This window comes from Pan troglodytes, chromosome 8 (genome assembly GCF_028858775.2).
Source record: "Pan troglodytes isolate AG18354 chromosome 8, NHGRI_mPanTro3-v2.0_pri, whole genome shotgun sequence".
NCBI classification, from domain to species: domain Eukaryota; kingdom Metazoa; phylum Chordata; class Mammalia; order Primates; family Hominidae; genus Pan; species Pan troglodytes.
This window is the reverse complement of record NC_072406.2, coordinates 28,479,500-28,498,907: the sequence shown is the minus strand read 5'-3', so window position 1 is coordinate 28,498,907 and position 19,408 is coordinate 28,479,500. Positions and strand designations below refer to the sequence as shown.

The window sequence follows — 19,408 nt, the reverse complement described above, 5'->3', positions numbered from 1 at the left end:
AGATGGTGGCTTTCCATCCTGGTATGGCTCTAGGTTTCTCTGTCCCTAAACTCTATTTCTGAGGGTACCATGCTCTGAGGAACATCTTTTTCGTTATTATTCTCTTCTCTCTCAGAATACAACATTGTTGACTTGTGTATAAATCAAACATTTCACAGTTGTCACTCATAAGGACCTCTGACACCACATGCTGTATTAAGTTCCTGATTATTGGGTTAAAAAAAAATCTGAGGTCACTTGCAGGGATTAAAAGAATTCTTTGCAAGGTAAATAATGAAAGCTTAGACAAGTCAGAAACTTGACTCTAGGTAGAAGAAAAAAATGAGCCTCATCTTTATTATCAATCTTAAGGATGTATTCCTACTTCCTCTTTCCCTTTTTACCTGTATTAGAAAAAAAGCAGGGCATCAGTATACACACATTTTTACTCCATTTTCATGGAAACAAAGATAAAGTGTGATTGTACACACTGTTTGCCTCTGCTGAAAAGTGAACCTAACGCACAAAGAATGTGTTCTGGAGTCTAGCCTGAAATTGAAGAAGGCTGAAAGTCCCCTGTCACTTTCAGGCTGTGAATCAAACAAGTTCAGCATTTTTATTTGTCAAATCTCGACATTATTGCTAAATAGAAGCACACTATTTGTAAAATGTTTCATTGCTGTTTAAAATTTAATAATCTCCCTTGGCCCATGTTTTGTTTTTCTTCTATTTGAAAATCCTGATAAGGCAGTTTCGGATTGTGGTTATTGAATACCAGAAAACCTTTTCTTTTGTGCACACTTATTAAACAGATTTTTGAAAGCAGCATTTGTTCATGTAAGTTTATTAAATTATATTTCTTCTTACAAAGTAATGAGAACACTGTTAAAATGAGGTAACTTGTTTGAGTGTGTGTGTTGACTTCTTGTCACAGTGTTTAAATCTGTTTTTGTGAATTTTTTTTGGTTTGTTTGTTTGTCGTTTGTTTTGTTTTGTTTGAGACAGGGTCTCACTCTGTCGCCCAGGCTGGAATGCAGTGGCATGATCTCTGCTCACTGCAAATTCCACCTCCTGGGCCCAAGCAATCCTCCTGTCTCAGCCTCCCAAGTAGCTGAGACTACATAGGTAAGCGCCACCATGCACGGCTGATTTTTGTATATTTTGTAGAGATGGGGTTTCACCCTGTTGCCCAGGCTGGTCTCAAACTCCTGGACCCAAGTGATCTGCCCACTTTGGCCTCCCAAAGTGCTAGGATTGCAGGCGTGAGCCACTGCACTGGGCCTTTATGTGTATCTTGAATCGGGATTTTGTAGAATTTCTTTTGCAACTTGGAAGGCACTTTGGGAAGCCACGCTCATGAACTGCACGTTCTGAACTCATACAACCTTCAAGAAACATTTCTGTAGCATAAAGTGTATTCAGCTACTGTCTCCAGTGGCAGGCAGTACATTCCAAACCATTTTGGAGACTCAAGATAGTATAGTAGAAACAGCTTTGAACCTGCCTTAGAAGATCTGGGGTTTCACAGTTCCCATCGGTGTATTGAAATCTCTGAGAGGTGCCACCTCCAAGAAAAGGATCTTTGTTTAACTCAGGGTCCCTCAGATGTGTTTGTACACCCTTTCCCCCTGCTCTAGGAGCTATTGATGTCCTATGAAGGCAGTTTGGGAAACCCATGTTGAGGATTGGAAATCTTTCTTTTGTTTGGCTTCTTTCAATATAGCGTGAATGTTCTGCAAGCACATGTTGAGTTGGGTTAATTTTAGTTAACCATTCCTGCAGATTATAAACAAAAGTAAGGTTAATAACTTTAGCGGTTAACCACCAAATGTTTCATTCATTGAAGTTTTTGTAAATCAGTTACCCTCAGATCTCCTGATTCCCAGAGCAGCAGTGATGCTGGAGTATTTCCCAGCCAGTAAATGGCATGCAAGGAGATGATGGTATCTCCTCTTTCATCTCAGAGCCAAGGTCAAAAACCCAAGGTTAGAGGATGTTTTCTGTTTTTCTATTTCTCATTTAAAAGGGGAATGGGGGCTAGAGAAAAGGGTTATGGCAGTTAAATCACTCCTCAAGGGGATATGTAAAGAGAAGTCCTAGTCTTAGGCCAGAAAAATGAAGCCATGACATCTGGGCGAGTTCATTTGCATGTCCATGTTTAGGGCTGGGAATACGCTGGAGAGTCAGGCGCTGTGGATCTGGGAGGAGGCACTCCCCAAGGGAAGGGGCTTTGGAGATTCAGGAGGTAACAGTGAAAGCCTGGGCTAGTGATTCTGGAAGGAAGGCTGATATTGAGACCTTGAGCTCTGAAATGACCCCAAAAGGAGCAGGGAAAAGACGGCCAGTATAGGTGGAGGAGCCAATGGAAATAGTTTTTTTTTTTTAGTTTTCTTTTTTTCTCTTTGAGACACGGTCTCACTCTGTCACCCAGGCTAGAGTGCAGTGGCACAATCACTCCACTGCAACCTCTGCCTCCCAGCCTCAAGCAATCTTCCCATGACAGTCCCCTGAGTAGCTGGGACTGATGACAGGCCTATGCCACCACACCCAGCTATATTTTTTAGATTTTTTTGTAAAGGTAGGGGTCTCATTATGTTGGCCAGGCTGGTCTTGAACTCCTGGCCTCAAGCAACCTCCTGACTCAGCCTCCCAAAGTGCTGGGATTACAGGTGTGAGCCACCATGTCCAGCCAGAAAGAGTTGTTTTTGGTTGATTGGTTGTTTATTTGTTTGTTTTTTGAGATGGAATCTCACTCTGTCACCCAGGCTGGAGTGCAATGGCGTGATCTCAGCTGACTGCACCCTCCGCCTCCTGGGTTCAGGCAATTCTCCTGTCCTAGCCTCCCAGGTAACTGGGATTACAGGCACACGCCACCACGCCCAGCTAATTTTTGCGTTTTTAGTAGAGACGGGGTTTCACCATCACCATATTGGTCAGGCTGGTCTTGAACTCCTGACCTCAGGTGATCCACCCGCCTCGGCCTCCCAAAGTACTGGGATTACAGGCGTGAGCCACAGCACCCAGCCCAGAAAGAGTTTTTAAAGCAGCCCCAGTTCCCAGGACCCAAACACTAGAAGCCCAGAAGGAAAATGTTGAGTGGACTCTGAAGGGAGCTGAGAATGGGGTCTCAGGACTGTAAGGAGAGTAGCTGTGGACTTCCAGGAGGAGGTTTAAAGGGCAAGCCATTCCTCCTGTCTCATGGGGTTGATGGGGCTGGTGATGGTAAAGGGAAGAGTTACACTATAGGAGGTATTTGGTGTGCAGGCTCTCTGGTGGGCTCTGTGTTGAGGATGTCGGGGGGAATGACATCGCTTTGCTTGAACACCCTTTAATAGATTATATTCACTCTTCATTATCATAAATACCATTAGATTACCCAGGGATTCCGAGCTCTTCCTTCCTCGCCATTCCCAGACAGATTCACTGAAATGCTTTCCTCATAGAATACCCATTTCTCAGTTCAATTCTGGAAGAGGATCTGGATGAGAGAAAAAAGGGAGATCACTGTAGGTAATGGAACAGAACAGTTGCATTGCCTGAGGCCCACTGTAGTCAGTGCAGTGAGTCTCTGCAACCTGCTTTCTACGAGAAATGCTACATGTATGCATAAATTCATGACACTCATCATTACAGGTTGGCAAACTCTATCATATGAAGGCCTTTTATTTTTATCATTGCTTCCATGTATTGATTGGAAAAGCATTGATGGATATGACAAGAGAAAGCATTGCCAAGCAGCGCCCCAGAACCTGTCCCTTTATGGAAGAATGTAGCCCCCATACTGTTGGTGCCCATGCAGCATTGAGAAGTATAGAAAGTCACTGGCTTAAAAAAATAAAACAGAACCATTGGGCATTTCTCAAAGTCCAAGTAAACCAAATGTTCCGTCTCATGTCGTAGAAAGGAAAATACTGGATTGCTTCTTGGTTAATGTTGCTTAAAATGTGAGCATAAAATACAAGTGCTTTAAAATGCAAGTCCTGGCCTGGCGTGGTGGCTCACTCCTGTAATCCTAGCACTCTGGGAGGCAGAGGCAGGCAGATTGTCTGAGTTCAGGAGTTCGAGACCAACCTTGGCAACATGTTGCAAAACCCCATCTCTACTAAAAATACAAAAAATTAGCTGGGCATGGTGGTGCACACCTGTAATCCCAGCTACTACCTGGGAGGCTGAGGCACGAGAATTGCCTGAACCTGGGAGGCAGAGGTTGCAATGAGCCAAGGTCGCGCCATTGCACTCCAGCCTGGGTAACAGAGCAAGACTCTGTCTAAAAAACGAAATGCAAGACCTAAATTTCAGGTGCTCTAGATAATACCTCAGGTCTTGAATCTTAATTGTTTCATATATATATATATGTATACACACACATATATATACACACATATATATACCCACATGTATACATATATATATACACACACATCTATACATATATATACCCACATATATATATACATACACACACACACACACATATATATAAAACATCAGTCCTGTAATTGGCCTGTGTTTGTCTTTTGGGTGTGCAGTATTCCAGGCACTCCCTAAAACTTTGGACCCTCAGGGATAAGGAGTGGATGCTGGAACCAGGAGTATGATGAAAGAGTATTTCTAGAGCTAAGTTTTAATGTTCTGATATTGGTGGTTGCATTTTTTAGATTGTCCAGAATGCCTGTTTCTCAATCTTCTGCCCTTGTATAAGGTCTCAGAAACACGCCTTTGGTGTCCAGCACAAGCCTGCTGTGCCCATCTGTGTTCATAGGTGGGAGATACTTCCAGAACTGTCCAGGAGAGGCCAGGTAGTATGGTAAAACGTCCTTTGAAATTCAGTTAGAAGACCGGGGACTTCCAACTTCTGACTCCTCTAACTTTTGAGTCCTGTGACTTTGAGGAAAGTATTCAACTTTTCTAGGCCTCAGCTTCTTCGTTTGCAGTTGCCTGGTGACGCCTCCCCTCCACAGGGATGTTGCTAGGTTTCAGGGGAGTCATATATGCATGCATGTGTGTGAAAACATGCTGTAGGCCGGGTGCGGTGGCTCACACCTGTAATCCCAGCACTTTGGGAGGCCAAGGCAGTGGATCACTTGAGGTCAGGAGTTTGAGACCAGCCTGGCCAACATAGTGAAACCCTGTTTCTACCAAAAATACAAAAATTAGCCAGGCGTGGTGGCGTGCGCCTGTAATCCCAGCTACTCGGGAGACTGAGGCAGGAGAATTGCTTGAACCCAGGAGGCAGAGGTTGCAGTGAGCCGAGATCATGCCACTACACTCCAGCCCGGGCAATGCAGTGAGGACTCCATCTCAAAAAATAAAATAAAATAAAAAATTAGCCAGGTGTGGTGGCACATGACTTTAATCCCAGCTACTCGGGAGGCTGAGGCAGGAGAATTGCTCAAACCTGGGAGGTGGAGGTTACAGTGAGCCAAGATTGTGCCACTGCACTCCAGCCTGGGTGACAGAGTGAGGCTCCATCTCAAAAAAAAAAAAAAAAAAAAAAAAAAAAAGAAGAAGAAGAAAATATGCTTCAGAGGCTTCAAAACTGCCCGGGTGTTCAAGAGTGCTTTTTAGGCCATAGTAGAAAAGGTGAATAAGAGGCTGCCTGTGGGTAACATTTACGTTTGTGTCAGAAATAAACCGAACAGCTTTCAATTGGTTGCACAACACTTATTATTAGGGCAATCTTATTAATAAAGGCCGAAAGAAGTTCTGTGCTAATCTATGAAATCTGAGTATCTGTCATCTCTCTGCCCTTGACTGTCACATCTGCTTTTTCTCTTCTACTTGCATTTACCTATTCCATGACTCCCAAAGAAATGCATTTGTTTACCTTTAAAAATATGAGAGGATCATGATTTTGACACTGTGGTAAAATAATTCAGAAAAAGTCTTGGTCTGTTGCCCAGGCTGGGGTGCAGTGGTGCAATCTTGGCTCACTGCAACCTCCACCTGCCGGGTTCAGGCGATTCTCCTGCTTCTTCTCTAGTAGCTGGGATTACAGGCGTGCGCCACCATGCCAGGCTAATTTTTGTATTTTTAGTAGAGATGGGGTTTCACTATGTAGGCCAGGCTGATCTCGAACTCCTGACTTCAAGTGATCCACCTGCCTCAGTCTCCCAAAGTGCTGGGATTACAGGTGTGAGCCACCACGCCCAGCCCTCACAGGGAAAATGTTTACCAGGAGAATTAAACTTATAATATTCAGTGATTTGCAGTGCCATACTATGCAAGAAAGTGCTTATCTTAAATGCATTCCACAAAAGTCCTCTTTAAGTTTACCAGAAACAACTTAAAAGTGGCTTAAACAGTAAAGGGAGCATTGCTTTATGAGACTAAAAAGCCAAAGGTAGTGTGCGGGCCTGAGACAAAGCTTGGCAGGGCTTAGCAGTGTCACTGAAGGTTCCAGTTTCTTTCTGTCTACTTAGTTCTCAAATGGTATCAATTTTATTCTAAGGCAGACTCCCCTTGTGATCTGAAAATGACTTCCCGTAGCTTCTTAGGGCCATATGTATCCCTGTCCCCAGCATTCCCTGAAAAGCTGTGTTATTTGTTCTTATTGAGTCAGCTCATCCTTTTTTTTTTTTTTTAATGAGATGGTATTGCCCTGCTGCCCAGGCTGGAGTGCAGTGGCATGATCACGTTTCACTGCAGCTTCAACTTCCTGGGCTCATGGGATCCTCCTACCTCATTCTCCTGAGTAGCTGGGACTCCACATGTGCACAGGTGTGCCTGGCTAATTTTCACCATGTTACCCAGGCTGGTCTCGAACTCCTGGGCACTCAAGCAGTCCTCCTGCCTTGGCCTCACAAGGTGCTGGGATTACAATTGTGCGCCACCAAGCCTGGCGTGGCCCAGCTCATTCTGAATTGAATTTCACCTCTGGAGCTGATAGAACCACAAGTGGAAATTGGTGACTAGACCAACAGTGGTTTCCCTGCAGCCTACATCTGTTGCATCCGGCTGGTTGGTCAGCACTCTTATTTATAAGCTCTCAGTTTGTAGTTCAAGTTAATATACCTCCTTTAAACATACACATGAATATCTACTAAAAATATGCAGTACTTGGCTGTTCACATAGTTCTTTAATATTTTGATTCTCAACCTTCTTCCCGACATCACCACATCTGAGGGCGTCCTCCCACCTGTCACCGTGTCAGCAGCAGTGACCCACTGCCCGGTGGCTTCAGCAGTGCTGTTTATGTGCGGCGTGACTGAAAGTGGATTACTTAACCGCTAAGCCACAGGTTCTTGGTGTAACTTTCCCTCTTTACAGAGTTGTTTTGCATGTTTGCCAGGATGACATATCTGTCAAAAGAAGCCCAATGAGGGACCCGAGGTTTCTGATGTCCGTACTGATAGTCAGAGGCAGGATGAAGGCTGGCCAAATCTGGTGGTGCCCTGGGGATACCTGTATTTGCTGGGGCCTAAAACTTGAGGTGAGGATGGTTGCCAGGGCCTGGGCTGTGTGAACATGAGGTTGCCAGATCCCCAAGGCTAGACAATTGGACCCAAAAATAGGTGAGGAAATCAAGGAAGCTGATGAAAGAAGAGTAGTGATGTCAACCAAGTAGAAGCAGCCGGATGCCTGCACTACTGGAGCTCAGGAAAACCCGAGCTTGAGCTAATGCTGTTGCGTGAGCAGAGCAAGTTACCGAAACAGCATATTGCCCCCACAGTTCTCCAGGTATCCGCGTCACTCTGTATCAAGGGTTAAACTACAAGGCATCTTGTTCAGAATAGCTCAGTTCCTGATTTAAAACAACAGGCCAGGCGCCGTGGTTCATGCCTGTAATCCCAGCACCTTTGGGAGCCCGAGGCGGGTGGATCACCTGACGTCAGGAGTTCAAGACCAGCCTTCCCAACATGGTGAAACCCCATCTCTACTAAAAATACAAAAAATTAGCTGGGCTTGGTGGTGGGCGCCTCTGATCCCAGCTACTGGAGAGGCTGAGGCAGGAGAATCTCTTGAACCCAGGAGGTGGAGGTTGCAGTGAGCTGAGATCGCACCATTGCACTCCAGCCTGGGCGACAAGAGCGAAACTCCATCTCGGAAAAAATTTTAAAAAACAGTCATTTAATATTTATTTTTAGAAAGGGTTTTTTTTTGGTTTGTTTTTTGGGTTTTTTTGAAGGCTGCAAAAGTACCTGGTGGATTTAAGCAATGGCAACATCATTATTTCTGTCTACAGTGTTCTGAGGCAAGTTTTCAGACTGAGAGTTTTAGACCGAGATTACTAATTAGGTAATCTCTGATTTTTTTTTTTTTTACTTTTATTTTAGGTGCAGGGGATACATGTACAGGTTTGTGACATGGGTAAATTGTGTGTCACGGGGGTGGGAGGGTTTAGTGTGCAGACAATTTTGTCACCCAGGTAATAGGCATAGTACCAAATACATAGTTTTTCCATTCTCTCCTTCCTGCCAACCTGCACCCTCAAGTAGGCCCATGTGTCTGTTGTTTCCTTCTTTATGTCCATGTGTTCTCAATGTTTAGCTTACATTTATGAGTGAGAACATGTGGCATTTGTCATATTTCTTATTTATTTATTTATTTAGAGACAGAGTCTTGTTTTGTCTCCCAGGCTAGACTGCAGTGGTGCAATCATGGCTCACTGCAGCCTTGACCTCCTGGTCTCAGGTGATCCTCCTGCCTCAGCCTCCTGAGTAGCTGTGATTATAGGCACGTGCTAGCACGCCCAGCTAATTTCTGTGTTTTTTTGTAGAGATGGGGTTTCACCCTGTTGCCCACACTGGTCTTGAACTACTGGGCTCAAGCGATCTGCCTGCCTTGGCCTCCCAAAGTGCTGAGATAACGGACGTGAGCCACCGTGCCCAGTCATATTTGTGACATTCTTATAGAAATAATAATAGTCAGTAGCATCTAGTGAGCACTGAGCACATGCCAGGCACAGTTTTCAGCATTGACTGGTTTATTCCCCTAATAATCTATGAGGTGAGTGGCCTAGGGGGTAGGCAACTTGCTCTTGCTCAAGCTTACACAGCTGATAATGGGTAGAGCTGGGATTGGATTTGAACCCAGGTAGTCTGACTCCAGAGCTGTTGGCCACCATACTATCATGCCTCCTAGGGATTTCATCTTGGTTAATTTTTTTAAGGGAATGCTTGATCTAAAACTTACAGCTCACATTAATTTTTGATCAGTACTTGAGGGAGGAAAGAGATGGTTGGCTATTTGTGTACATTCATTGCCACATTTTGGTGATGAAAAACCACAACATGTGGCTGTGTCCTCCTGACCAACAAAAACAAGAATTGTAGCCGGGGTGTCGTGGGCCACGCCTGTAATCCCAGCCCTTTAGGAAGCCAGGGTGGGTGGATCACTTGAGGTCAGGAGTTCAAAACCAGCCTGGCTAACATGCCAAAACCCTGTCTCTACTAAAAATACAAAAGTTAGCTGGGTATGATGGCAGGCACCTGTAATCCCAGCTACCTGGGAGGCTGAGGGAGCAGAATCGCTTGAACCTGGGGGACAGAGGCTGCAGTGAGCCAAGATCATGCCACTGCACTCCATCCTGGGTAACAGAGTGAGACTCCATCTTAAAAAACAAACAACAAGAATTGTAAGAAACCTAGATGGGTGTGGTGGCTCACACCTGTAATCCCAGCACTTTGGGAGGCCGAGGCAGGTGGATCACCTGAGGTCAGGAGTTCGAGACCGCCTGACCAACATGGCAAAACCCCATCTCTACTAAAAATACAGAAATTAGCCGGGAGTAGTGGCTCACACCTGTATTCCCAGCTACCTGGGAGGCTGAGACAGGAGAATCACTTGAACCCAGGAGGTGGAGGTTGCAGTAAGCCAGGAGCATGCCACTGCACTCCAGCCTGGATGACAGAGCGAGATGCCATCTCAAAACAAAAAAAAAGAATTGTGGGAAACTCTTCCTCTCACCAAAGGCAGCCGTTTGAGACTAATTTTTAATTACTTCCTGAGCCTACTTCACCAAACGATCTATGAGTGAAATGACTGAGTGAAATGATGGGTTACAGGGGAGGCAGAGAACATAAGTCCTCTGGTGACTCTTGAGTTATTAATGGAACATAAAATAGAAGAATCTAAACTTTCCCAACAGATAAATTAGGGAGTAATTAGCTGCAGAGGAAAATGATTATATTTCTTTTGCTGAACAGTTCGTGATGGATTTCCTAATCTTGAACCTCCTTGGGGTATTTACAATGTGATTTGATGTAGCGATGTTTAATCTGTACTGGGTTGAAGTCAATCAGAAATGTGGTTTACAAGTAAGAGTCTGAATTGTTTAAAATGAATGCGAGAGGACAGGATGATGGACTTGGCAGAGCCCTGTCTTTTTACTTCCTATGACTCATCTTCACCCAGGTCGGAGTGAAACAGCACTTCCCTACCGCATTCACACTCAATGTCCCGTCATTCACTTCCTGGTCCAATTGGACGTGGAAGCCAAGCACGACCGTGGGCGAAGATGAGCGTGTAACATGGAGATAAGACAAATGGGATGTCCATGCCAGGATTTAGCCAATATCAAAGCTTGATTCTACTCCGTGGGGCCCATGGAACGCAGTAAGCTTTCAGGAAGTGAGTTCCCGCATAATGGAAAGCCCCTGACATAAGCTAGAAGTATTTGGGGTCCACAGAAAGGCCTGGAAAAGAAGCAAAGAAAAGATGGAGTTTTTTGGTTTTGTTTTTTAGAGATGGAGTATCACTCTGTCGCTCAAGCTGGAGTACGGTGGCTCCATCGTAGCTCACTGCAGACTCAGTTGCCTGGACTCAAGTGATCCTCCCACCTCAGCCTCCCAAGCAGCTGGGACTACAGACTAGGGCTACCACACCTGGCTAATTTTTGTATTTTTCGTAGAGACGAGGTTTTGCCTTGTTGCCTAGGCTGATCTCTAGCTTGGTCTCGAACTCCTGGGCTCAAGTGTTCTGCCCACCTCGGCCTGCCAAAGTGCTGGAATTACAGGTGTGAGCCCCGGGCCTTCAACTGTCCTTAAAAGTTCTCTGTCTGCTTCAGAAAGAACAGCTGGAAATTGTAGAGTGTTTTCTGCATACATTTTGCACCAAAGAGGACATAGAACTCCCTGGCTGTCAGGGAAGGAGGAAAGGAGTGGGGAGCTCATCTCATTATTAGCCAGTTTATTCCCATTAGATATTTATCATTAGACACACGTGGTGTGCCTCTAGCTTTTCGCAAGTCTTGTCACTCACCTTGCCTTTTCCATTTTGTTGGGAATCCTCAGATGCGGAGTGCAAGTGCTGGCTGTAACGAGTCACTGCACATGTTTCTACTCAGTGATTGGAAGTGTAAAAGTCCTTATTTAGTACAAGTTGGTCTGCCTGCGATATGTTACTGAATCCGTGACTAAGTTGTGGTTTCTATCATGACAACGAAGATATTGATGGTGGAGTTGGTTTGGTTTTTTTGTCCTTTTTTTGTGGACTTTTTTTTCCCCCTCACTCTTGAAACTAAGGCTGTTTAATCCACCCTGGTGGTTAAGATGATTTTAAGATTGTCAGTAGGAAACTTCTAAACATTCCTTGGTTAGACGTGTGCAGTGTGAGTGAAGCCACCACTGAAAACCAACAGTAAATCTCAGCCGACTGTGCAGGATGGCCAGCTAGAGCACGGGGCTGCAGGTTGGCTGGAGCTGATGCCACAAAAAAATACTTTAGTATAGTCTAAAGGTAGCTGATTGCCTGGAGAAGATGATAAAAATTTGGAATATTCACGATACGTTATGGGGATAGAATATATTTGGTTACAGTACATGAAGAATGTTTCCTCCAAAGAAAGAATGGGAGGGAGCTCCTGAAGAGTGTGTCATTTGAGGATGGGGGAAGGACCTGCATTGCCTGGGGGGTCTACCCCAAGCACACCCTGCTGAGTGTGGACTTCTCTGCTTGAATCACCCTGTCTTCCTTTAGGAAAAGATGGAGAAAGGAAGGAAGTTGGGTCTCAGTTGCGCATGCAGCAAGTAGATGTCTTGGTGTTAAATTCTCCATTAATCAGAACCAGGCATTATGAATGTTAATTTCCATCCTAAATTTTACACGTGCTGGGGTGGAGGTTAAGGCTCAGCTTTATCTTGCTAAGAACCACTTTGCTTGCCAACTATTTATGAATTACAGGAATTAGAGCTAAAAGTTGCGTGATTGCAGGGCTGGCAAATGGGCTAACCAGCATTGTTTCCATTTTTGATGCTCCATTTTGAAATGGTTTATGCTCTATGTGGACTTTTTCACTGTTATATTTTTAGTGGCACTGAAAGTGGAAGTCTTTCCTGGCAAGTAGGTGCTATGGCTTTTAAACTGCACTGTGTTTAAGGATTTTTTTTTTTTTAATTGTTGAAAGTAGACTAGGCACTGTATGGCACTGCAATCCTAATACCGTGTTCCTTCCTTCCCACTCTTATTGCTTCTCACTTTAAGTAAAATCCTAACATAGAGGGTATAAAATACCACGTCCTTTTCACAAAACTGTTCTAATTGTGGAAGTGTATGCATTGGGCTGTTTTAGCCTGATGCCATTAAAATGTTTTGAATCCTATGATTAGCTCCCCTTTTTCTAATTCTATATGCCCACCAAGTCCATTTCTGATTATAAATTGGCTTGTTGAATAGATCTGCCTGCAGGGGAGAGAACGTACTGATCGTATGATGATACCATTGCCATCTTAAAAAGAGGTGTACTTTATTTTGTTTTTTTTATTTTATTTATGTATGTATTTATTTTTGAGACAGAGTCTTGCTCTTGTCGCCCAGGCTGGAGTGCAATGGCGTGATCTCTGCTCACTGCAACCCCTGCCTCCCGGGTTCAAGCAATTCTCCTGTCTCAGCCTGCCAAGTAGCTGGGATTACAGATGCGTGCCACCACACCAAGCTAATTTTTGTATTTTTAGTAGAGGTGGGGTTTCACCATGCTGGCCAGGCTGGTCTCGAACTCCTGACCTAGTGATCCACCTGCCTCAACCTCCCAAAGTGCTGGGATTACAGGCATGAGCCACCACACCTGGCCCTGTAATTTAAGTTTTAATTTTTTTTTTTTTTTTTTGAGATAGAGTCTTGCTCTGTTGCCCAGACTGGAGTGCAGTGGTGTGATCTCAGCCCATCACAACCTCCCCTTCCCAAATTCAAGCAATTCTCATGCCTCAGCCTCCCTAGTAGCTGGGATTACAGGCGTGCATGACCACGCCCGTCTAATTTTTGTATGTTTAGTAGAGACAGGGTTTCGCCATGTTGGCCAGGCTGGTCTTGAACTCCTGGCCTCAAGGGATCCACCCACCTGGGCCTCCCAAAGTGCTGGGATTACAGGCATGAGTCACTGCCCCCAGCTAAAAAAAAAGGTGTACTTTTTATTGCAAATGAAGACTTTGGTCATTTGTTTGCATCGATCAGTCTCTGATGCCTGATGAAGATAAGTCCATTCTGGGGGCAAGATCTCCATCAGGGCTAAGGACCAGACCCCAAACACTGAGGTGAATTTACCAAAATGACCCCACTCTGGAGGGCTACTTGGTGGACAGCTTCCTTGCTATGTCTGGAAGAACCCTGTCTTCCTTCGGGCTGTCGGCTTGAAACATGAACAGTTACTATTAAATGGGTTTGGGAACAATGACTGATAGTACCAGCTGGAGATCAGTGCAGCTGAATGCATGCAGTGTCCTTTTGGGGGTACCTTAGAGATAATCAGCCCTAACTCCACCTAGCTCCAGCTACAGTTCAGGTGAGGGAAATGCAAACCCTTAAGACAATTCCTTTAAATCTGCAGACAATTTTATGTAACATGGATGGAGCAGGATGGAAAATAATTAAAATAAATTCCTCTTTTAAAAATACACTTAACATAAATAAGACTAGTTTGAGTGTTGGAAAGCATTCTGGAAAAGAAAACCTGGTCATGAACCAAGTAGAAATCCCTTGGCAGCCGACGGCCCCTCCAGCTGTATTCAGTTATTGAACAGCTGTCAAAGAAAGCAACGCATTATTTGTCCATTTAGAACAATTTCAGAAAGCTGTTTTCAACCCCCAGTGGTATTTTTCTGCAGCCTTCTAATCTCTGCAAAGGGTTTAAAAGATATAATAACCCATGCTTGTATCAGACCTGAGGTTACCACCAGAGCATGGAGACACAGTGAGCAAGTTCATGTGAAAGGAATTAGAACCATTAGAATTTTATTTCCTGCAGAATTTAGCACCATGGCACATAATCATATGTGGCTGTCTTGGCTCAAAGTCAGCAACAGTATCTACTATTTGTTTCTCAACTACATGACAAATATTATAAGATAAAAACCAGTGCTGTGTGTGTGTTCCTTGCGTAACTAAAGAGTTGGAAACCACTATCAGGTGAATTTCTATCTTAAGCATTTTATCTTACAGAGCGGCTGAGACTGGCTAGTTTTATGAGCTTGTAATGATATGAAATACAGGCAACACAGTCTTTCTTTTTGACTTAATGCTCAAACCATTTTGGTTTGGAAGCCTCAGCTTTCTTTTCTGTTTTCATTAAAGGGTTCAGGCTTCTGACCAGGAATGCCAGTATTTGCATATATCAAAATTCTAGACTTAGAAAAACTCAAAGTTTGTCTTTTGGTTTTTCTTTGTGGTTGGTGTTTGCCAAAAAAGTTTTTATTTTAGTGAAAGTGTTACAAAATTGTAAATCCACTATTTGACTGTGAAACCAGGGCATAGTTTTAGTTGTAAAAAAAAGCTTTTAAAAAATCTGTTTTGTGGCTTCTGAGACATGAAGTGTTTTGACACTGTGGGCTTCTCATTGTTAAGTGTTTGTAAGTATTTCAGAGAGGTATCCTTCTAGGAATGAGAGAGGGCAGACAGCCCACACGAGAACACAGCTTGTTTCTCAAGACCCCTGAACATAAATTGGGGTTCACCTTCAGGAAATCAAGGCCCAGGGTCTACTGGACTTTCCAGTTAACTTACACTTACCTAAACAGAAATTCTCCTGCAGGGAATTCATATGCACCATCTTCTCTCTTATTTAAAGCATCTAATATTTGTGCTTTGAATATTCCAAAAAACATATGCCGTATTATCTTGACTACCTTTCCCAAGTAGCAAACTTGAACATATAAGGATATTCTTCTAGGTGGCTCTCTTCAACCAGGCCCCAGATGACCAGATGTCAAATAAGCCAACATAAACTTGACAGTGATCTTGGCTTTGAATGCCAAGGTCAACACAGCATTCACCCGTGTTACATCCCCATTAAACTCTCTTCAGTTACAGTACCCAGGCAGAATTTGTGTTAGACAGAGTGAAAGTTGTCTGGATTGCTTAAAACCTTTCATACTTTTCATTGATAATTTTTCAGTCTTTCTACTACATAATGTTAGTACAATTGTTAAGTTAGAATTAGATGAAAGTTATTATGTGCAAACTTACTGTGTGGTCTAAAATGGCCAATCTCACTTCTCAAAAGAAGACATACACATGGCCAACAAACATGAAAAAAATGCCTATCATTAGAGAAATGCAGATCAAAACCACAATGAGATACCATCTCATACCAGTCAGAATGGCTATTATTAAAAAGTCAAAAAATAACATACTGGTGAGGTTGTGGAGAAAAAGGAACACTTATACACTGCTGGTGGGAATGTAAGTTAGTTCAGCCACTATTGGAAAGCAATTTGGAAATTTCAGTTTGGAGATTTCTCAACGAACTTAAAACAGAACTGCCATTCGACCTGGCAATCCCATTACATTTATACCTAAAGGAATATAAATCGTTCTGCCATAAAGACACATGTACGCATATGTTTATCGCAGCACTATTCACAATAGCAAAAATGTGAAATCAACCTAGAAGCCCATCAAATGGTGGACTGGAAGAAGACAGTGTGGTACATATATGCCATGGAATACTATGCAGCCGTTAAAAAGAATGAAATCATGTGTTTTGCAGCAACATGGATCAACTGGAGGCCATTATCCTAAGTGAATTAATGCAGGAACAGGAAACTGAATACCACGTTCTCACTTATCAGTGGGAGCTAAACACTGAGTATACATGGACACAAAGAAGGGAAGAGACACCAGGGCCTACTTGAGAGTGGAGGGTGGGAGGAGGGTGAGGATAGAAATACTGCCTCTTGGGGACTATGCTCATTACCTGGGTGACAAAATAACCTGTATACTAAATTCTCAGGACATGCAGTTTACTCATGTAACATGTAGTTTACTTGTGTCACAAACTCCTGAAGCTAAAATAACAATTGGAAAGAAATAAAAGCTTAAAAAGTCGATCTAATTTTTGAATATTTTATATTATAGATAAATGTTTTTACCTGATGTTCTCATTAAAAGAGTTACAGATGGAGGAGAGTTTTACAAAACCTTTTATATGTGTTCTGTCCCTTCCTTGAGTTCTTGGATGAAGGGATTATGTCTGTTTTTGTTGGTTCCTCTACCTCCACCCGACTTTTGAGAAGGTCTCGGTTCAAAATCCCTGGACAGACCAGGCGGGGTGGCTCATGCCTGTAATCCCAGCACTTTGGGAGGCCAAGGTGGGCAGACCACCTGAGGTCAGGAGTTCGAGACCAGCCTGGCCAACATGGTGAAACCCCATCTCTACAAAATAGACAAAAATTAGCTGGCTATGGTTGTGCATGCCTGTAATTCTAGCTACTCAGGAGGTTGAGACATGAGAATCACTTGAACCTGGGATGTGGAGGTTGCAGTGAGCCAAGATCGCGCCACTGCACTCCAGCCTGGACAATAGGGTGAGACTCCATGTAAAAAAATAAAAATAAAAAAAATCCCTGGACTATTTTTCTTTCTTTTATCCCTCACCCCCATCCCATCCTTCCCTCTGAGTCCCCAAAGTCCATTGTATCTTTCTTATGCCTTTGTGTCCTCATAGCTTAGCTCCCACCTGGACACTTAGTAACTGGGGGAGGGGAAGGAGACGTATCATTTTTCTTCTCTGGTGAACATGGACTTTTCTGCTGGAATGAACAACTGATGGAAAAAGAGGTAGACATCCCATGAGTCAGTTGAAAGACCGTCACCTCCACAGGCATGCTGTAGAAATGGACATATGTGCCATGTCTCCTTTCCACCCTGTGGAGTCAGCTTGTATCCCTCCAGACATGTCACCTGCAACTCAACATTCCTGGTTATTCTCTGAGCACATTGATGCCCTCCTGTAGACCAAAGTATGGAAGGCAGTGGATGTCACACTGGTGACTTTGTGGTCTTCTTGATGTTCTTCTCCTCCTTTGGTCCCCTCTCAAGTGTTTATAAACCCTCTTGGAGCTATGAGCAGGCCTGAGTTTCCCTCTTGTGACTCTAAGGATCAGGATGTCACACCTTTGCCAGTAACAGCATGGAACTGCCTCACCTTCTGCTGTAGTGAGAGAGGCACAGGTATGATCCCAAAATAGTGAGGGTCTCCCCATCTCCAGTATCCAGGCTAGGGTGCTGTGCTCCATTGACAGCCCCACATCTAGACTCCTATAAGGTCTTAAAGGGAGGGGATGAGAATTAAAATATTAAACACACTTGAAAGGGAGGAAATAGAATTAAACACACTCTAACAGAGAAAGCATGAGATGACACACACCTCCAACTCTTAAAAACAACTGACCTAGTACTGATGGGAACCAGCTCCGGCATTTGGTAGGGGATTTGGCCCAAGATTTCTGTCACCTGGGATCCAAAAGGGAGCATCTTAGAGGACACAGACTACTTGGAGGAAGGCAAATGCATTTCTCTGCAAGAGGTCAAAGTTGATTGCCTTTTTCTGTAAAGACTTACCGCACGCAGATAAGTAACCAGCTTTGTGACCCCTTCCTGGTGCAGCACTGGGACTGATCACTGAGCTCAGTAGCTTTTCCCTTCTGGGAAGGACCAAGCAGAACTTCAGCTCCACCTGGGAGGATTCCCGAATCTCTTTCTCCGGATTCACTGGCTCTGGGAATTGAGGAAGAATCTCTGGCTCCTGAAAAATTTCTGGCTCCTGCTATTCTTCCTAACACCATATCTCATCACACCACTCTCCTGCTGGTCACATTTCAGCTCTCTTTATTGCCAAGACCATGTGGCTCCAGAATTTTGTGATTGCATACCTCTAGTGATAAAACTGAGTGTGAGGCCAGGTGCTATGGCTCACCCCTGTAATCCTAACACTTTGGGAAGCCAGGCGGGAGGATCACTTGAGCCCAAGAGTTCAAGACCAACCTGGGCAACATAGTGAGACCCCATCTCTGCAAAATAATGTTTTAAAAATTAGCCAGGTGTGGTAGCACATGCCTGTAGTCCCAGCTACTCAGGAGGCTGAGGCAGGAGAATTGGTTGAGCCCAGGAGATGGAGGCTGCAGTAAGCCATGATCGTGCCACTGCACTCCAGCCTGGGCGACAGAGCAAGACCCTGTCTCAAAAAGTAAATTAGTGCCTGAATAAATAATAATAAATAAAATTGAGCATGGACCCTCGTGGGTATATATTTATGAATTACATGATGCCAGATGTATCTGTATAAAATATCAGTGCAGGCTGGGCATGGTGGCTCACGCCTGTAATCCCAGCATTTTGGGAGGCTGAGGCGGGCAGATCACAAGGTCAGGAGTTTGAGACCAGCCTGGCCAATATGGTGAAACCGCGTCTCTACTAAAGATATAAAAATTAGCCAGGTGTGGTGGCGCATGCCTGTAATCCCAGTTAGTAGGGAGGCTGAGGCAGGAGAATCACTTGAACCTGGGAGGTGGAGGTCGCAGAAGCTGAGATCGTACCACTGCACTCCAGTCTGGGCGACAGAGCAAGTCTCCATCTTGAATAAATAAAATAATAAAATAAAATAAAATAAAATATGAGCACAACCAGACTTCATTTTTAGATAGCAGTGTTTATAAGTAGTTTTATGCTTCGTGTTAGTGACCCATGGCCTGCAGAATAAACCCAGCCCTTATCTTTGGCATTCAAGTTTCTAAAGCTGAATGCGACCCCTGCTTCTCTCCCGTCATGACTTCCTGGCCCTGCCTTTCCTCAGTGTCTGCACATCCCGCTCCCAACATACGCCTTTCTTTCTGCATCTCTTTTCTTTGTCTGGCGGCCCCTCCCTGTGTCCTGTTTCCGTGACTGGGAAAGGCCTATATTTTTTTCCTATACAACTGTTGCCACCTTGTGATTTTTTTTTTTTCTCCCAGAGGAGATCTGTCTGGGAAGCTCTCCTACTAGACAGAGCAGGGGCAGCTCCAGTGCTGGTGAACTCTTCAGTCCTTGCATCACCCGGACCCACTATGGGGCTGCAGATGGGCAGAACTGTCTTCTCTTTTACATTGTGCTGGAGAATGCACGAGTCTGTCTGTGGAATAAATCTTTTAAAGTAAAACTGCTTGTCAAAGCGCATGTGCGTTGGAGACTTTGGTGATGGTTGTTGCCAGATATCCCCGCGGAGGGGCCATTCACACTTGT

General features: G+C 44.2%; 1 protein-coding gene and 1 long non-coding RNA gene across 3 annotated transcripts in view; one reads left to right on the top strand and one right to left on the bottom strand.

Annotated features, from left to right (window-relative positions):
- FAM171A1 (family with sequence similarity 171 member A1) overlaps positions 1–19,408 on the top strand; it is a 162,795-nt gene that overhangs the window by 38,427 nt on the left and 104,960 nt on the right. The window lies entirely within an intron of this gene.
- On the bottom strand, positions 817–17,978 carry LOC134807134 (uncharacterized). The gene is made up of 4 exons (XR_010146810.1): positions 17,753–17,978; positions 17,337–17,458; positions 3,356–3,457; positions 817–1,755 (listed from the first exon to the last, which is right to left on the bottom strand). It is a non-coding gene; the product is annotated as an uncharacterized LOC134807134 (long non-coding RNA).